General features: G+C 47.1%; 1 long non-coding RNA gene across 2 annotated transcripts; it reads left to right on the plus strand.

Moving 5' to 3' along the window:
- The first annotated feature begins 107 nt into the window (after positions 1–107).
- On the plus strand, positions 108–15,086 carry LOC311618373. Of its 2 annotated transcripts, none has more exons than XR_014794312.1 (4): positions 108–437; positions 822–1,036; positions 4,945–5,084; positions 13,998–15,086. It is a non-coding gene; the product is annotated as an uncharacterized lncRNA (long non-coding RNA). The 2 variants fall into 2 exon arrangements; XR_014794313.1 differs by lacking the exon at positions 13,998–15,086 and adding an exon at positions 10,085–10,537.
- Positions 15,087–18,760: the final 3,674 nt, after the last annotated feature.

Below are 18,760 nucleotides of genomic sequence, written 5' to 3' on the forward strand. Positions count from 1 at the left end.
TGGGGGTGCGGCCTCTGGAAGTGGCGGGAACAGTTTGGAAGTCCAGGGTTCTCACTTGCCACCTCTGGGTGCTCGCAGAGACTAACAAGGACCAGTGGTGAGCAACTCCGGGCTGGGCGATGCTGGGCTCCGCTGGGGCACCCTGGTTCCTGGAAGGGCGTGGGCTGCGTGAGGGGAGAGGGCGAGCATTTTCCCTGGGTTACTTTCTGCTCCTTCAAGGCCGTTTTGATGTGGGATCTACTTGGAGCCGGCTTTCTAAAGAGCTCTTGTCTGCGCCACAATAGATGCACTGTGAGTGCTGCCAGGTGGTGTATCTGGAGTTGAGTGGGGCTGGAGGGGACGTGCCCTCTGGTCTCCCTACCAACAAAGGGAAACGGATGAATCCTGGGCTGCAGAGAGGTCTTCTCTTCACTTTCCTGTGTAGCCGGTGGAGGTCTGTAGATACTGCTTTTAAACATCTCCCATCTTTCCTCTGTCATCCTCCCTGCTCCCACATTTACCCATTTCTTGCAATACCAAGGAATGATACAACCTTGCCCATATTCAGGAGTGGTAAGGATCTCATTCATTTCGGAAGCTTTGGATTTTAAACAAGGGAATCCTGATGAAAGTGTCTTACACAGGAGGGATTTGTTTTTCTAACAAAGTAACAAACCCACAGGTGGGTGGATCTAGGATTGAGTTCAGCTGCTCATTCCCTTCACCATTCATGGTCACAATATGGCTGCCGGCAACAGGAAGGTGGCACAGCGCCTAGCATCAAAATCCCTAGTGATTTTAAATAAAGTCTTCTCTATATTATTATTCTTTTTCTCAAGGAGGAAAATATTGTCATGGAAATCATCTCCGAGACTTTCTTTCACGAGCCGGTGACCACAGGTCTCTCCACTGTGAGGACATAAACTGAAGGAGGAGGCTGCCTCTGCCCACGAGGACGAGGACGAGGACGAGCCAGGGAATGGCCGTGAGAAAGTGGTCTTCCTGTTCATAGGATGGGCTCTAATGGTCCTGTAAGTGTCTTCTGTGTGGAGGAAAGGTATCCTGACATCCAGGGATGCCTGCTTTCAATCTATTTGCTGGTATCTTTAATTACTCTCCCCAATATGGTTACCACTAGCTACATAAAACTTTTCAAAATTAAATTTACATGAACTAAAATGAAGTAAAACTTAAAATTCAGTTAGTGTCGACCTTTAGGTTTCCCTTGGTGCATACCTGAGGAGTGTTGGCTTGGTTTATAGACCAGCTGGTTTTCATTCAAACCAAATAGAAATTAAAAGCTAGAAAATGTGTCTCTCCTCAAAGCAAGAGTATTAACATGAGAATGACCGCCTATAGGTGATTCAGCCACATGTTTGTATGGATTGACATGATGTGGCTTCATCTCACACAGCAAGCTTTCTTTGTGAAATAATTGCTACAGATCACATTCCCATTTTTTTTTTTTTTTTCTTAAAAATTGTTGACATGTTGGGTTTAATTTTAATGGTAGGTTGTTGTAGTTGTGAAGTGAACTGTGGCCCTTCAGGTAGGCCTGGGAAGGTTTTCCTTGTTTTCATACCATCCTGTCCTAGTGCAACCATTGCCTGTTCCATTGAATTTGACTGGTATGTTCAATTCTGGGCTCAAGAAGGAAACATAGAACGATTAAGTAAGTGATTAGTGGAGAGAGTACTTCTGAATGATTTCAGTTACAACCAAAGCAATGCTCTTATTATCTCCAGTGATTTTAAATGTTATTAGCCAGCCTAGTGGCTCTCAGTGCTCAGAAAGCAAATCAGACTAAACACCGAGGGAAATAGATCATAGCTCATCAAGTTAGTGTTGCTTTTGATGAGATCATTTCAAGATTTCAAACAGCAGATGGGAAAATTTAGAAAGATATTATTGATATTGGTGAGATAATTCAAAGACTCTTAAAGTGTCATCTATATAAATAGTCTTGAAATGTCTGGTAATGACTATATGATCCTTGTACAAAAACCAAAAAATAGATTGAGCAACAAGGGAAGAGACAGTCACTTCTAGTAATCCCTCTTGCAAGAGTTCACAAGTGTTGACATTGTGTTGCATACATTTCCAAATTTTATTTCTCCCATTTTATCAGTTTATATTTGTTTACTTATCACAAAATTTAAATCTATTTTAGAAGTGATTTAAAAATGTTTACTTCTATATTTATAATGGTTACACATAATAAATACACAATCATAGTATGCATATGTATATGAGCAGGTATTGTCTACAGATATTTTTAATCAACAACTTTATTTCTATTGTTTCCAAAGTATTTCATTTAATGGTATATAGTTCATTTAATGGAAACTTGTTTTTGGTTATTATACATATACTATTGGGGTGTATTCCTCTTATTTGTCTATATATTTAGGATAATTTCTTAGAATTTTTAAGACAGAAAAAAATAAGGTTCAAAAAGACGCCTCCAGGACGACTTCGAGTGCAGCTTCATGCCAGGCCACGCCAGGGAGGGGCCTCTGGCTGGAGCCGCCGCTGGCACCTGAGCGGGCCCTTCCTCTGGCTCTGGAGTGCTCTGGAGCCCTGGCGGTGTTCCTGAGCAGGGAAAATGGACAGAGTCAGACACAGACCTCATGTTCTTGTGCCTTGCCAAAGACAGGAAAGATGCACTGCCTGTAAGGGCCCTGCGGCCCATGATTCTCCCCGCCCCAGATCATTTTCTCAGACTGCGTTCCCCTCACCTTTGGGCATGGCCTCGGTGGGCTCTAGCTGCGCCAGCTCCATCCAGAGGAGATGGTTGTAGTCCGTGTGGTGTGGGGCAGGGAGGTTGGCCTGCACTGAGGCCTGCTTCAGCTGGAACCAGGGGAAGTGGAGAGCCCGGCCAAAACCCTGCACCTGGTCAGGCCAGGTTCCCACCGTAGAAGCAATGGCCCTGGGGAGAGGCAGGTAGGCAGTGGAGTCAGAATCCTGGTCTTTGCTTGTGCACCGCCCTTCCAGGGCACCTTGTTTGGGACCAGACCTTTGTGCCTGCCCCTGCCCCTCTAGGCACAGCCCCATGCCAGCCCCAATCCCTTAGTGGCTGTTCTGAGAGCAGCAGCCTGGAAAGCAACCTTCTCACAGCATCTGTGTGAGTCTTTTCCCACTGACAGTTCTCCTGAATGTCCAGTCCCCTGCCCAGCCCATACACCTGGGCATCTGCACTGCGGGCTGAGACAGATGTGTGAGCAGGCCGTTTGGGAGCCTCGTGATAGGACAGATGACTGTGGAGAGAGGCAGGCAGAGCAGGATGGGACTGTGGTGGGCTTGGGGCTCTGGGAGACAACTCAGCCTTTTCTTAGGTCCTGTGAGGCCAGGGGCCCCATCGACAGTCCTCTTTGACCCCTGTCCTCCCAGAATAAAAGCCACCAGGGCTCAGGCCTCCCTTGGGAATGAGAAGATGTGTAAGATCGTGGTTCTGCTAGGCCCTCCCCACCCATTGCCTTCATCCTGTGGACTCAGGAGGCCCTCCTTCTGGACCCAAAGACCACTTGCTTTTTGACTTGGTCCTGTGCTGTGTCACCCTAGTCATTATGAGGAAGTAGGCCTCTAGATGTGAAGAAGACCTTGATGGCATCAGATCTGATAGGTTGGGGATACTGTCTGACTCACTAAGTGGAACTGGGGCCCAGGGACTGTGTCTCCTTCATTCTCTGAGTTATGCTAAGTGTCTCCAAAAGTACCTACTTGTGGTAGGTACTTAATACACATTGTTGAATACTTGAACTCCAACGAAAAGTATCCCAGATATATGAGTGGGCCTGCGGCCCCCTGCTCTCTCTAGTCTGCCAACACCAACAGTGAGGACAGGGATCAGCTAAGTGGAGTTCTGAATTCCTTGACTGGTTGTTTCCATGTGCTTTTGCAAACTCAGAAATGTCACAGGCCAAGGAAAACATAAAAACTAACAGAATAAAATAAAATGAAAAAACAGAAATGCCACAGGCTACTGATTGGTCAGGCAGATGACTTTTCATGGGGGACAGAAATAATAGCCATGAACAACCATAGCCCATCCAGCAGCCCTTTCAGCAGAGCCAGGCAGCAGGTTAGAACCTGCCATGGCTCATCCCTACAGTAATCTCTGCAAGAACCTTATCCTCTACCCTTACCCCACTTTTCGGAAGGGCAAACTGAGGCTCACAGAAATGTGGTGACCTTTGTAAGACACAGAGCTAGCAGTGCTCAGAATCACCACTATGCCCAAGAAGGGGGAATGTGCTCACCCAGTAAGCAGCAGGTCCAGGAACTCTTGGGCTCTGGATAAGGCCGGGTGGGTGGATATAAACGTGGCAGTGCCGGAGATGTTTCTCCCCGGGAGAGCTGGTACCATTGATGCTGCCACCTTCCTCAGTGTGCCTTCCTGTAGGGCCCGCATCCTGGTCGCCTCAGTCAGGTTACGTGCTAATTCAGCTACACACTGGGTGGGGCAAGGAGGGATCCATCAGTGGTATCTCTATGAACCATGAGGAGGATGAGGTCTGGAGCTCAGGCAGGAGCTCTCAAACCCTTAGGGGTGTGTGCAAGAGGAAGGACAGGAGTGGCCACACTGAACCGGGTTCTAGGTTTTAAAGGTACCACTTAAGTTTGGTGGACAGGGGATATTTATATAATTGTTACCTTCTATGCAGGTAGTTTTAGCTTCCAATGAGTTCTCTAGAAACATCTGTTATATAGAGATGAGAACCCAGAGGCTTAGGGATGTCAAATGGCAGCTTCAGGGCATGCTGTTTAGAACTGAGACTGTCCCAAGCTAGGACTGCATGACATTCCCTCTTAGCTGCCTTAGACTTCTCTTTTCCTGATCTGGATGGAAATGGCATTGGGAACCTCATCCCCTCCAAGTTGGAGGACAGGTTACAGGATAGACCCAGCCTATGAAAACCATTGTCTCCCAAAATGACACTTATGTTTCTTCCTTTTCCATTAAAGGACATTTTTGGACCCTCATTATGGAGATCCCAGATTCAGGGAAGGAGCAAAGGCTTGATGAGTCCAGACTGGAGAAAGTTGGAGTGCGAGCACATGACTCAGGAAGTAGCTAATCCATGTGGCTAGTGGAAAGCTGACAGGTGAGTCAAAGTACCCCTGAGGCAATTGCCAGTCAAGGAACACTGTGATTGCCTTGAACAACCTGGTCTTGGGTTGGTCAAAATTTAAAGGAGTGAGAGATCCCTGGGCCAGATTGGGTGCTAGTCAGCGGCCATCATCACAAAACTGATGTTGGCAACATCACTGCTCCAGCCTTTTCCATTTGTAATCAGGCTGCAGCTCTTAAAATGTTACATGTGCACATCCTTCCATCAGGACCGGGCATCTGTCTCCAGCTGGGAATAGTATATCCATTGTGGTGTGAATTGTGTCACCCAAATTCCATGACTTTGGAACCACTAAAACTTGAGAATGTGCTTGTCCTTGAGTTCTAGTCTCTAAGCAAGCCATTCAGGTAAAAGGGAATTCAGTGGTCTTGGTCTTAATCCAATATGACTAGTGTACTTAGAAGCGAAGGGGAGGATATGTGGAAGCAAAGAGGGGACTTCTTGTGGCACAGAGATAGAAGACATCCATCTACAAGCCCAGGAGAGGCCCCCTCAGGAGGAACTGGCCCTGGTGACACCCTCATCTCTACCCTGTAGCCTCTGGAATTGTGAGAAAAAGAATGTCTGCTGTTTACACCAACCAGTCTGGTTTGATGTTATAGCAGCATGAGGAAACTCATACAGTATATTTGGACAAACTTAAGTGTTTCTCACAGCACTGTTGGTGTGGTGACTGAATTGAATTATGCCACTGCTCCACAGCACTAAAAGTCTGCATGGCAGGGCAGAGGACCTCTGTGATTGGAGGTCTGCAAGGACAGGATGCCTGGGGCAGATAGTTTAAACAACACAAAAAGGAAAATGTAAATGTGCTCGTGGTCTACTGTGAAATGAAACCACGTATTTTTTTCTAGTATTCCTGCAAATATTTGTGGAGTGTCCTCTTATATAGCTGGAGAGAGAAGTGGTGCTCTAGATTCCTTTGTGCATTTGACTGTGGGACACTCTAGGGTAGTGGTTCTCAACCTTTCTAATGCCGTGAGCCTTTAATACAGTTCCTCATGTTGTGGTGACCCCCAACCATAACATTATTCTCATTGCTACTTCATAACCGTAATTTTGCTAGCAAGGTCGCCTAAGACCGTCGGAGGAACTATATTAAAGGATCACGGCATTATGAAGGTTGAGAATCACTGATCTCGGGGAAGCCCTAGGAGGATCCCTGGGGAGTCCTCTGATTTGATTCTGGGTTTAGAGCACTGCTAGGTCATCTCAGGGTGGTGGGTGAGAGGACACACTCCTTTTCCTCAACCCCCCTGGGCCAGGTCTTACCTCAGTCTTGCACTGGATGGTGTCCGTGGCCTGACACACCTTCCCCTTATCTAGGGAGATAGAAGAGTTGAACCCACCGATGAGCTCTTCCACAGCGTCCTCTTTGGAGCTCTACAGAGACAGAGCCCGGCCCGGGCCAGGAGGCATTAGGAACCCTCCACCCAGTCTGCGGTTCTATCTTACAGCAGCCCTGAAAACTCAGACCGTCTGTTAGGACTCAATGAGGATGTTCCTGGCAGCCCTGCTGAACTAGCAGCAGAATTGTTCATAAGTTCCAACAGCACTGAAAGGCTGAGTCACTGAGGAAAACTCTGTCCTCCCTGAGGTGATATGGAGACGTAGGAGGTCACGACTCCTGACGTGCCCAGCCTACAATGGTTTGCTGTGCTCTGAGAGATGACAAATTGCACAGAAGTGTATCTAGTTTTTGTTCACACCACCCAATCAAGTGTGATGTGTAAGGCTCTGAGAAGGTCTCTAAAGACAGTTGTGCTGACCACTCCACCGGATAGCAAGGTCAGGTGCAATAATTCAAACCACCAAAAGAGCAACATGCAAATGTGCTCGTGTTCTACTGTGAAGTGAAACAACATACTTTTCTTCTCTAATATTCCTAAACTATGTGAGGAGAGACTCTCTCTCCTACCATGTAGTTGGAAGAAGTGGAGGTCCAGAATCCTTTATGCATGATCTTGTGGACACTCTAGTGGGAACACCTTGGGAGGGCCTCAGGGGAGTCCCCAAATTTGAGTCTGGATTCTTGATTCTCCCTGATCATCTTGGGTTCCTGGGCGTTTAAACCCCCCGCCCCCAGGCCTATTCTCACCTCAGACCAGCACTGGCTGCTGTTGTTGGCCTGGTGCACCTGCACCCTGACCCGGTAGATGGTATAGTGGGGCCCGTGGACCGCCTCCTCAATGACGTCTTCATTGGCGTCCTGCAAAAACAGAGCTGGGTACTGAGCCAGTAGGCATCTGGAACCTTCCATCTTTGGTCCCCTGTTAGGGCAGACCTAGCAAACTGATACAGTCTGTTAGGACACAGTGAGGATGTTCCCAGCAGCTCTGTTGAACTGACAGAAGGATTAAATCATGTCAAGGTCCAACACCACCAAAACGCTGGTGGATAAGGCCACAGCTCCTGACCTGGCCGGCCTGCAGTGGTTTGTAGAGAAATGTGTCCAATATCTTCATTCCTCCCCATGCTTCTTTCTTTTTCCTTTCTTGTATTTTTGTACAAACCACCCTGTCGAGTGTGATGATGTGTAAGGGTTGGGAAAATTGTTCAAGGACAGTCGAGCTGACTGCTCCACAGGATACCTGGGGCAGGTAATTAGACAATCATAACGAGCCAAATGCAAACACAGCAGGATTTTTTTTTTTTCTTTGCCATTTCAAAAGATATGTGAAGACTGTATTCCTACAGTATACCAGGAACCTGGATGGGAGTATTGGAGGGATGGATGTCTTTGGGAGTGGGCCCCAGATTTGAGTCTGGGTTCTGGTCCCACCCCAGTCATCTCCAGTCCTGTATGTGGGACAGCTGTCACCTCAGCCTGGCGCTGTATGGTGCTCCTGGCCTGGCATTCCTGTTCTTTGTATTGGTTGACGGCATAAGTGAATGCCTCAACCAGCGCCTCTACGACATCCTCGTTGGAGCTCTACAAAGACAGAGCCCGGTGCCGGGCCAGGAGGCATTAGTGGCCTGCCTGGGCATCCCCACATCAGGCCCAGAGGGGCATCTGCATAGACCTCCAGCCAGGGAAGGCATGAGATGACACCCTGTGGGCTCAAGATTAACAGATGTGTGAGGAGTTTGGTACACAGCGCTCACATTTCCATCCCACCTGCCATGAGTTGGGTATGAACATAACAGACCCACCAGGCTTCCAGCCGCCAACAGCCAGCTCCAGCCACCAACAACCAGCTTCATCCCTCACTTTCCCTCACCAGGCCCAACACAGGTATGTAGGATGAGGGGTCAGGGGCTGGGGCTGGCCTGGTGGGATCCCAGTTGGGGCCTGGCCTGGACGGGCCAGCCCTTGGTTACCTGAGGTCGCCTCCTGCCAGAGGGCGAGCGGTGTCTGTGGCGGCGCTTGCGCCAGACTCTACAGCAACAGAAATGCCTCTCACTCTGGGCTTTCTTCTGCCCAGAGCCTCGCCACAAAGTCGGGAAGCAACAGAGAAACATCCTTCTCTCCTGACTGACTGCAGTCAAGTGAACTAGACTTATCTTTTCTGTTGGGATTCTGTCACCGAGGAAGTGAGGTCACCCTTTCAAGGTTCCATGACCTGGGGCCCTTCCTCCAATCAGAGCGACCGAAAGCCCCCTCTGGGCTGTTGACCGTTACACCTCCTGGCCCATGTCATCTCCACACATGTACACCTATACCTAACACAGCCCTTCCCACAGTTCCCTGGGCGTGTCCCAGGCCCCCAGCTTGGAGGAGAAAGCTGAGGTCACATCTACTTTTTCTTATGAGTTCTGTGCCCTGGGGAAGCCTTTGTGCCTCCCAGGGCCGCCCCAGTCTCCCTACCTGCACAGTGAGAGTGATGCTAGACACCACTTCCTAAGGACCTCATCAGGTGTGGAGGAGATAAGGCCTCTGTCACAGCCTGTGGGCTGGTGTCCCATGGATCTGCTACACAAACATAGAAGTGGAAGCATTATAAGAAGGGATGGGTTGTAGCATGGAACATCAACCTAAACATGCCAGGCCTGGGGGTGAGGGGGCACAGTGTGTGACCTTGAGGAAGTCACTGCCTATCTTGGCCTCATGTCTGCACCTGGAAGGGGTTAAAATGACAGGAAATCCAGATATTGTCATTTACTGACCGAAAACTTCCCAGTGTCTCTTGTTAGACTTAGAATCAGTGTCTCATGTCAGTCCATGTGGTGGGAGCCTTCACAGTGGCTTCTAGTGATTCCTGCCTCCTGGTGGGAACATCTCGTGTGCCCACTGAGAACTTAGGAACTGGCTTCTGAACAGCTGAGTATTCAGCCCCAGTAATGGGGTGTCCTGTCCTGTCACTTCTCTGTCCTTCTTGAGTTTCCTTCCTTCCTCTAAGCCTCTACTTCATTTTCTCTATATATATCTGTGTCTGTCTGTCTGTCTGTCTTATCTGTGGAAGTAGGAGAGCAAGCACCCGTGTCTTGAGCTGCCCTATGTAGAGACCTCCTTAGAGAGAAGTGAGGGAGTGCCCAGGCCAACAGGCAGGAGCTAGCGTTCTCCTCAGTGTAACGTGCATCCTGACACAAACCAGGCGAGTGATCTTGTGGGGAATCTGTTCCTAGCCTCAGTGAAAACATATTTCCTGCTTCACAGAGACCTTGGGGCAGAGGCACCCAGCCCAACCATGCCCAGATGCCTGGTCCGCAGAAGTTGTGAGGTATTAATATGTAATTTACAGGTGTAAGGGCATGTTGTTTTGCCTTAGTATTTGACACATGGCAATAATAAAAACACACCCTCTCTGAGGTCCTGGAGAGCGTAAAAAAATTAATGTTTGAAAAACGGTGGGAACACATGGCCTATCCCAAGGGCTGTGTCTACATGTTATAAGGCAGTTTAAAAATTCTTGTTACAGTGTCTAGAAGGTCCTGAGGGTGTGAGCGAGCCAAGCCTCTTGCCTGATAGAATGTAGGTACTGTTAACTATTGGAGAGCAGGCCCATAATGGAATTGTATGTGCTAACCCCTAGGTCACCAACCCGAGACTTGATGACAGTTTTGGCTCTCCCAGAAATGGAATCCTCAATCAGTCCATCAGCCTGATGTACCCTGCCATCCCTTAAAGCAGAGTGAGAGAATTTCCGATTTTCTTCAGACTCTTAAGTGGCTGACAGTGGTGATCTAATACTCTGTCCTTGGTTTCAAAAAGAAGCAACATCAGTGCAGGATTTCTGGAACGTGGCAGCTTTTCTGGACAGACCATTCCTTCTTCTACACATAGGGGCAGCAGAGTCCAGCCTGCCCCTGACCCCATTGTATCATACCTGATTTTAAGTGGCACTGCTCCGTGCTGTAAGAAAAAAAAGGTGGGAAGAACACCTTACCATGTTGAAAACCAGAAGGAGATGTAAGTGATGCGTTTAGTAGCAGCAATGGTAATGCCCATCAGGCACTCGGAGCTGGTGGCTCTGTAATGAAATCCAACCAGGTCCTTACATGAAGGAAACACTGAGGCTTGGGATTAGTCCTGCCAGTGGGTGGTGGGTTTGTGTTTTCTACATATCTATATAAATATAGACATATCCTGGCTGGCGTGGCTCAGTTGTTGAGCATCTTCCTATGAACCAGCAGTTCTTAGTTCAATTCCCAGTCAGGGCACACGCCCTGGTTGTGGATTTGATCCCCAGTGTGAGGCTTGCAAGAGGCAGCCAAGCAATGATTCTTTCTCATTATTGATGTTATATATATATATATATATCTCCCTCCCTCTCTGAAATCAATAAAAAACATTTTAAAATAAATAATTATATACAGATATAAAATATGTAATTTGAAAATATAAGTATGTACGTTGTATATTATATTAATATATATTATGTGGGAGGAGTGCTTCTATACATCTCTATTCTATGCAATATGACTTTAATAGGCAAGAATTTGTTAAATAATGAGATAAAAATAAAGATTCAATAAACTTAAAAACAGAATAATTAAAATTATATGAAAATTCAGCATCTATATTGAGAAGGCTTTTTTTTTCTTACAGACAAAAAAGTTATTTCAGGGAGTTCTGGTGAAGATGGCTGAGTCGATGGATACTGTATTCACCTCCTGCCATGACCACATAAAAATTACAATTAAATTATAGAGCAGTCAACCTAGAGAACTATCTGCAGACTAGCTGCACAAAAGTCCTTTAACAAAGTTTATAAAGAAGTCACATCAAGAATGTTAAAAGGGGTGGAGACTCAAAATGGGCTAGCCCCACTCCCACACGTGGCATCTGAGAAAACAGAAGGCTACCTCAGCTGCAAAGGTCCCCTGCAAGATTGAGGGATCTCTGCTCCACTCCCTAGCCTGGGGCACCAGTGCCAGGAAGAGAGTCCCCAAAACATCTGGCTGTGAAATCCGGTCGGGGATTCCATCTGTCCAGGTGGGATGGAGGGTGCTAAAAACAAAACCCCAGGCATCGTTTTAAAGGATGGCTTGAACAGACTCTAGCTTACAGGCACTCACCCTGCATTCAGCGACTCAGGGGGCACCAGAGACACATGTAGAGAAACTGAGTTGTGTGGCTTTAGGGTAAAGGTTGGAGAGATATTTGACATTGCCCATTCCCCCTTCCCCTAGCCAGATCCGAATCTACATTAGCCTGGTGAACCTCACTAGCTCCATCTGGATGACTCCCTGAGACCCTGCCACACTGCAAAAATCCACAAGCCTGAGGCAGGTGGCAGCTGGCCTCAGTGTATCCTGAGACTTATGCTGAGGGACCACAGTCTCAGTACTGGTGCCAAATCTAAACATTAAGCTGATGAACAACCCTCACCCCACCCTGGTGACTCCCTGGGACCCTGCCTTACCCAACTTGCATAACCCCAAGGATCCTTAGTGGCTGAGCCTTAAAGGGAGTTGGCAGGCAATGGCAGGTCCTGGAGGGCCTGTGACTTTTGCTCACCTACCCCCAGGCCCAGTATTGGTGGTAATGGCCGTGGTTGCAGCATGACCTCTCTCACATGCATCCCCACCCAGAACAAGCAATTACCAACCATGGATCACTTTGTAGCTCCTACCAGGCGGCCCCAAGTCAGTCACAGGCAGCTCCAAGCAGCCCCAAACCAACACACCTTGTGGCTGGCTTTAGATCAAAACAGAGCACCACCCAATTAGCTCCATAAGCGACATACCACAAGGGTGAATCCTGATCCATGGGCCAGCACCTGCACAGAAGCTCAGATACTGTTGGTTGTAGGCAATTCTCAAAATGAGTCAGCCTGAGGGTCAAACCCATCTGCTGATGTTCCAACAAAAAGACTCAACTAAAAAAGCGGACAGCCCTGGCTGGTTTGGCTAAGTGGGTAGAGTGTCGGCCTGTGGACTGAAGGGTCCTAGGTTCTATTCCAATCAAAGGGACATGCCCAGATAACAGGTTTGATCCCCAGTGTGGGGGTGTGATGAGGCAGCCAATCGATGATTTTCTTCCATCATTGATGTTTCTATCTCTCCCTCTCCAAAATAAATAAATAAATAGGCACGCACAAGGGATACCCCTGGGGCACTTGGCTCAGGTGACCGGGAAGAACATGCCACGGGGTCCCACAGGACACGTACTGCATCAGACCTCCCTGCCAGGCGTGGGAGAGAGCAGATCTATCCAATGCAGTGGTTCTCAACCTTCCTAAGGCCGCGACCCTTTGATACAGCTCCTCAAGTTGTGGTGACCCCCAACCATAAAATTATTTTCATTGCTACTTCATAACTAATTTTGCTACTGTTATGAATTGTAATGTAAATATCTGTAAAGGACACACAAAATCAAGGGAGTTGACAGCTACACTTCAATGACTGGCAGGAGACGGTAACTTCCCAAGCCTATCGCAGTACATTTCCAGGACGCATCCCGCCTCTGTCATGCCACCTGCTGACAGGAGGCTGGTTCCTTCATCGCAGCTGTTTCATGTGGGTCCTTTTGACCCCTGACCTCCCAGCATGTCAGGCACGCTGGCCGTTCACAGGGGCCATAGCCGTGGGCTGTGCAGGCCCCGGGCTGATGTCTTGTTACTAGCTCAGTGTGGGCAGGCAGAGCCGCCCAAGAGGCTGGCCTTTCTTTCCCAAGGGCACACAGCGGCAGGGAAAGCAGGAGCGAGAGGCCCTCTATACGTGGGTGCTCCCGAGAGCTCCCCCTCCAGGCAGGTGAGCATGTGACCTTCCCAAGTGGGAAGAGGAGCCGAGTGGCTGAGCAAGGTAGGGTCCTCCCCAAAAGGTGACCGTGAGGCAGCGGGCAGTGCGGGCTTTCCCCTGCATGCGTGGTTTCTGAACTGCGTCACCTGGGCCTCCAGCCTCTTTAATAGCATGAGACTCAGAGGAGGGCTGTGCCATAGACCCCGCTCTCCAAATGCACTGGCAAGGCGATCGTCTGGCAGCACTTGGGGCTCCATGATTCATCCTGTCCTTAGCTCGACAAGGGCTGTGAAACCTGCCAGGTGCCCTTCAGGGCTGCTCCTCCCTCTGTACCCAGCCTGGCCGGGAGGCCCTCCCTCCGTGGCCAGGGGGTGGAATGCTTGCCTCATTCCTCCCCACCCCCTGGCCACGGAGGGGGAGTAGGGGACTCTGGTGGGGCTGAGAGGACTGGGTGCCACCATCTTGTGGATATGGGCGCCATTATCTTTGTGATGGAGTGATGGTTAATTTGCAAATCACCCTTTTATTAGATAGTATAGGATATTATGGTCAGTCAGCAATTAGACTCAGCAGCAGCCAACGGGCTTCCTCTCTGTAAGACAGACATCTCTGCAGCAGCCATGGTGTGTAAACAAACAAAGAGTTGGTATGGGCTCTTCTTTATGTTGCTCATTCTATTGAATCTCCATTGAATTCTCTTCACACTCAGCACAATATGACTGTAACTCGATCTAACAGTCAACTTTGCTTCCTTCTTTGCAGGATGAGGACATCCACAATCGTGTTTTGCTTACTCACCACCTTGTGGTTCCTATGAATGGCTTACAGGAAACTCCTATTGATAATATCAATGTAATTTGGTTTGCAGATGAATCTTTAAAACCTGAACATGGACATCACTGAGCTGGATATGCAATAACTTCTGTGGTGGACATAATTGAAAGTTCTTGTATATGTGAAATAAGATCTGCCTAGCAAGTTGAATTAATTGTTCTAACTCGGGGTAGTCAATTGGCCAAAGATCAAATAGACATTTCTTAAACCTCATTAGGACATCTCAAATAAATATACAAGTAGAAAACTAAGGCTCTGAGAGAAGACACATGGATAGTCAGGAGGAAGAGAACTCAGAATTCACATTTCTCAATACTTAACCCAATTCACCAACTTCCTTGTAAAATGGTGGTGACCTGATATTTCTAAAGCTCCTCAGATCAGTCAATCTATTAATCATCTATCCATCCACCTATGATCTATCTCAACCAGGAGCAACATTGTAGTTTTTAGTTTGGGGTGTACATTCATGTAAGGAAGCAGTATTCCTTTGCTGATCCAGGAAGCACTTTTTAAATACTTTAAAAATCTATCTGAGGTCTACATTCATTCACACACACAAACCTTCTATATTGTCAGGCAGGAACAAATACATCATTCAGTAACACTCTGAACCCATCAAGCACCATGCTCTAATTTTCATGGCGTGGTCATGTTACTCCACTCCCTATAGCGTTTCACCTCCTCAACTGACTGGTGCAGGGACTGTTTGTGGGAGTGATGAGAGGGAGTGCAGACCCGGACAGGATCCCTAGTAGATGCCTTTTACCTCCACGGAAGCAGAAGTAGTCACATGAATTTAAACATGTGATGAAGAGTATACACCGATACTGTACCAATACTAATTTCCTGGTTTTGACATTAGACTGTAGTTGTGTAAGGTGTTAAATGTTTGTAACTTCCTATTAAAATCTTAAAAACATACAGTTATATTGTATGTAAACTATACTGCAATAAAGTTAATTTTTAAAAGTGATTTGTTAAATGTTTGGCAAAATGCTGTATAACAGTCTGAGTGCATGCTTTCGAGCCAGAAAAAAATGCATCAGACCCTTTTATTTTCTTGTTAAATGTCAGAAAAATGTCTTAACCTCTCTGATTATTGTTTTATCATCTTTAAAATAGATGTAATACAATACTATCCATATTACAAGTTTGTTGGAGGGGAAATAATTTATATAGAGTACCTGGTTCCAGTAAGCATTACACAGTTGCTCCTTTTTCCTTTCCCTTACCCCATTATGAGATTTCTCATATAAAAGAATTCACAAAATATTTAATATTGGGTCGGCAACTAAGTAATTGCGGGTTTCACACATATATGGCTTCAGTTGAATTTTTAGGTTTGCAGACGTAGTACAAATGTAAAACACATTTTGTATTTGATAGTTGGCTATTCAGCTGTTAATAAGTAAAAAAAGTTTTTTGATCTGTTTTGTAGTTTTTGTTTGGCGTTCGTTGAAAAATGGAAAATCAAAAGGAACATTTTCGTCATATTTTGCTTTTTTATTTCCGCAAAGGGAAAAACGCATCGCAAGCTCATAAAAAGTTATGTGCTGTTTATGGTGACGAAGCCTTAAAAGAACGGCAGTGTCAAAATTGGTTTGCCAAATTTCGTTCTGGTGATTTTTCACTCAAAGATGAAAGACGCTCTGGTCGTCCAGTTGAAGTTGATGACGCCCTAATCAAAGCAATAATCAATTCGGACTGTCACAGTACAACACGTGAGATTGCAGAGAAGCTTCATGTATCACATACATGCATTGAAAATCACTTAAAACAACTTGGCTATGTTCAAAAACTCGATACATGGGTTCCTCACGAACTGAAAGAATCACAGTTAACGCAACGCATTAGCAGCTGCGATTTGCTAAAGAAACGTAATGAAAATGATCCATTTTTAAAACGACTGATAACTGGCGATGAAAAATGGGTTGTTTACAACAATATCAAGCGGAAAAGATCGTGGAGCAGGCCAGGTGAACCAACTCAAACAACATCAAAAGCTGATATTCATCAAAAGAAGGTTTTGTTATCAGTTTGGTGGGATTACAAAGGAATTGTCTACTTTGAACTCTTACCACCCAACCGAACGATCAATTCTGATGTCTACATTGAACAACTAACGAAATTAAACAATGCAGTTGAAGAAAAGTGGCCCGAATTGACAAATCAAAAAGGTGTTGTATTCCATCATGACAATGCAAGGCCACACACATCTTTGGTCACTCGGCAAAAATTAATGGAGCTTGGTTGGGATGTTTTGCCACATCCACCATATAGTCCTGACCTTGCACCATCTGATTACTTTTTGTTTCGATCTTTACAAAACTCCTTGAATGGTAAAAATTTCAATAATGATGATGATGTCAAATCGTACCTGATTCAGTTTTTTGCTAATAAAAAACAGAAGTTTTTTGAACGTGGGATTATGATGCTGCCTGAAAGATGGCAAAAGGTCATTGATCAAAATGGGCAATACATTACAGAATAAAGTTATTTAGTTCCATGAAAAAATTGTCTTTGATTTTCTTTTAAAAATCCGCAATTACTTAGCTGCCGACCCAATATATTCTTATCAGGTTTCTCTATACTAGTGGTTAGAAATATAGCTATAGCAGACATTTTCCCCAGCTCTTACTCATTAAATTCACCTACCCCAGGAATTGTGGTTTTCCAGGGGTAATGCTAAGAGTTACCACCAGGTGGCAGGCCATCCTCAGTTGAAGGATCAATTTGGTCACAGAAGTAATAAATGATAATCAACTATGTTTTGATTATGAAGTCTTTCTTTGTTTCCTGCTGTAAGGAATTTCTGGAACAGCTCAGTTTCTCCAGATCGTCTGCCCCTGAGGTTTTGGATGTGATCCAATAATATATTCAATTACATTTGGTTTAAGAGTTTATCAAACATTTATCAAACTCATATGACAGATACTGTGCAAAGGGCTGGGCCAGAGCCATATTCAGTGTTCAGGATGGATGACAGATTTGCTTTTAGGTTGTGTGTGTGTGTGTGTTTACTGCAACGTGTTTTCCTATCAAAGCCTCTTACATAAATTTATACAAGGTACTACAATACAAGGTATTGCAAAAAAAGAAGGTATTCTTCTTTGGTGCCTAAATTCTATGACCTGGGCAAAGCTAAAATAGATAGATGATAGATGATAGATGATAGATGATAGATAGATAGATAGAACCAAGTGGGCAAAGTGATTGAGTTGGATTTCAGGTCAACTGATGCACCTTCCCAAGACATCTGGGGTCATAGGGTAACCAACCTGTCTCAGTTTTCCTGGGTCTTTCCCAGTTTTGAAGGGCCCACATCAGTGAGACCCCTCAGTCCCAGGCACACGGGGAGGGTTGGTCCCCCGACCTACGGATGGCGTTTCTCTTCCCCCAGGCTGCAGGGATTTCAGATGGGGAAATGGGAGTGGATTTCAGAAAGACCTCTCGTGGGTTGTCACTAAGCTTGTCTGTCTATCACGGGGCCTGCCAGTCAGAGCCCCGAGTCTAGCTGTCAAGCAGACCTAAAGCCGCCTTTTGAATCCCGGGACGGTGCCCACAATAAATCGGAGACAGAAAAGCCTGGGAAAGTGCAGGAAGGTCAGAGGAAGGCCACTGAGGAAGTGGCATCTGAGCCTCCAAGCCCTGGGAAGCTGGGACAGACAGCGGGACTAGCTGAGGACAGGGCTGAGACAGAGAGGAGCCAGGGCAGGGGAACACGGCTCACTCAGTGTGGAGCAGACGCGGGAAGAAGGTGCGGGTGAGTCTGGGAGGGTCAGCAGGGGCCGGTTGGGGTGTGGTCCTGTGGGTCTCTGCGAGAAGTCTGGAATTTGTTCTCAGCAAGGAGAAGCCTTAAGAGGGGGAAGGACCCTGCCCAGTTTGTGTTGTAAACCCATCGCCCTGGCTGCTGTGGAGAAGATGGACAGTGAGGGAGCAAGTGTGAACAAAGAAACACTTAGGAATAAAGCCCATTGGGAAGTGCCCGCCAGGTGAATGGTAAGACAGCCGGGCCACCACCTGAAGGTGCAAGGCCAGGTGCAAGGAGAGAGGGCACCACACAGCAGCTCCTCAGCCTGAACTTCCCGCTTCCATGTCCCACTTTGCAGCCAAGAAGCAGCGCAGCTGCTCAGCCTGGGGCCTGGCAGTCTGTGAAGTGGGCCCAGGGTGACCCCATAGATAGGCACCCAGCTCTTAGGGCCCCGCTGTCCACAGGGCTTCCCCTCCACACAGCAGAGTGAGGAGGGATGACTGGGGAGGGATGAGTGAGGAGAGGTGAGTGAGGAGGGGTGAGTGAGGAGGGATGAGTGAGGAGGGATGAGTGAGGAGAGCTGAGTGAGGAGGGATGAGTGAGGAGGGATGAGTGAGGAGGGATGAGTAAGGAGAGGTGAGTGAGGAGGGGTGAGTGAGGAGAGGTGAGTGAGGAGGGGTGAGTGAGGAGGGATGAGTGAGGAGGGATGAGTAAGGAGAGGTGAGTGAGGAGAGGTGAGTGAGGAGAGGTGAGTGAGGAGGGATGAGTGAGGAGAGGTGAGTGAGGAGAGGTGAGTGAGGAGAGGTGAGTGAGGAGAGGTGAGTGAGGAGAGGTGAGTGAGGAGGGATGAGTGAGGAGGGATGAGTGAGGAGGGATGAGTGAGGAGGGATGAGTGAGGAGAGGTGAGTGAGGAGAGGTGAGTGAGGAGGGATGAGTG

The sequence above is a fragment of the Pipistrellus hanaki genome (assembly GCF_964339955.1).
Source record: "Pipistrellus hanaki genome assembly, chromosome: 2".
NCBI classification, from domain to species: Eukaryota; Metazoa; Chordata; class Mammalia; order Chiroptera; family Vespertilionidae; genus Pipistrellus; species Pipistrellus hanaki.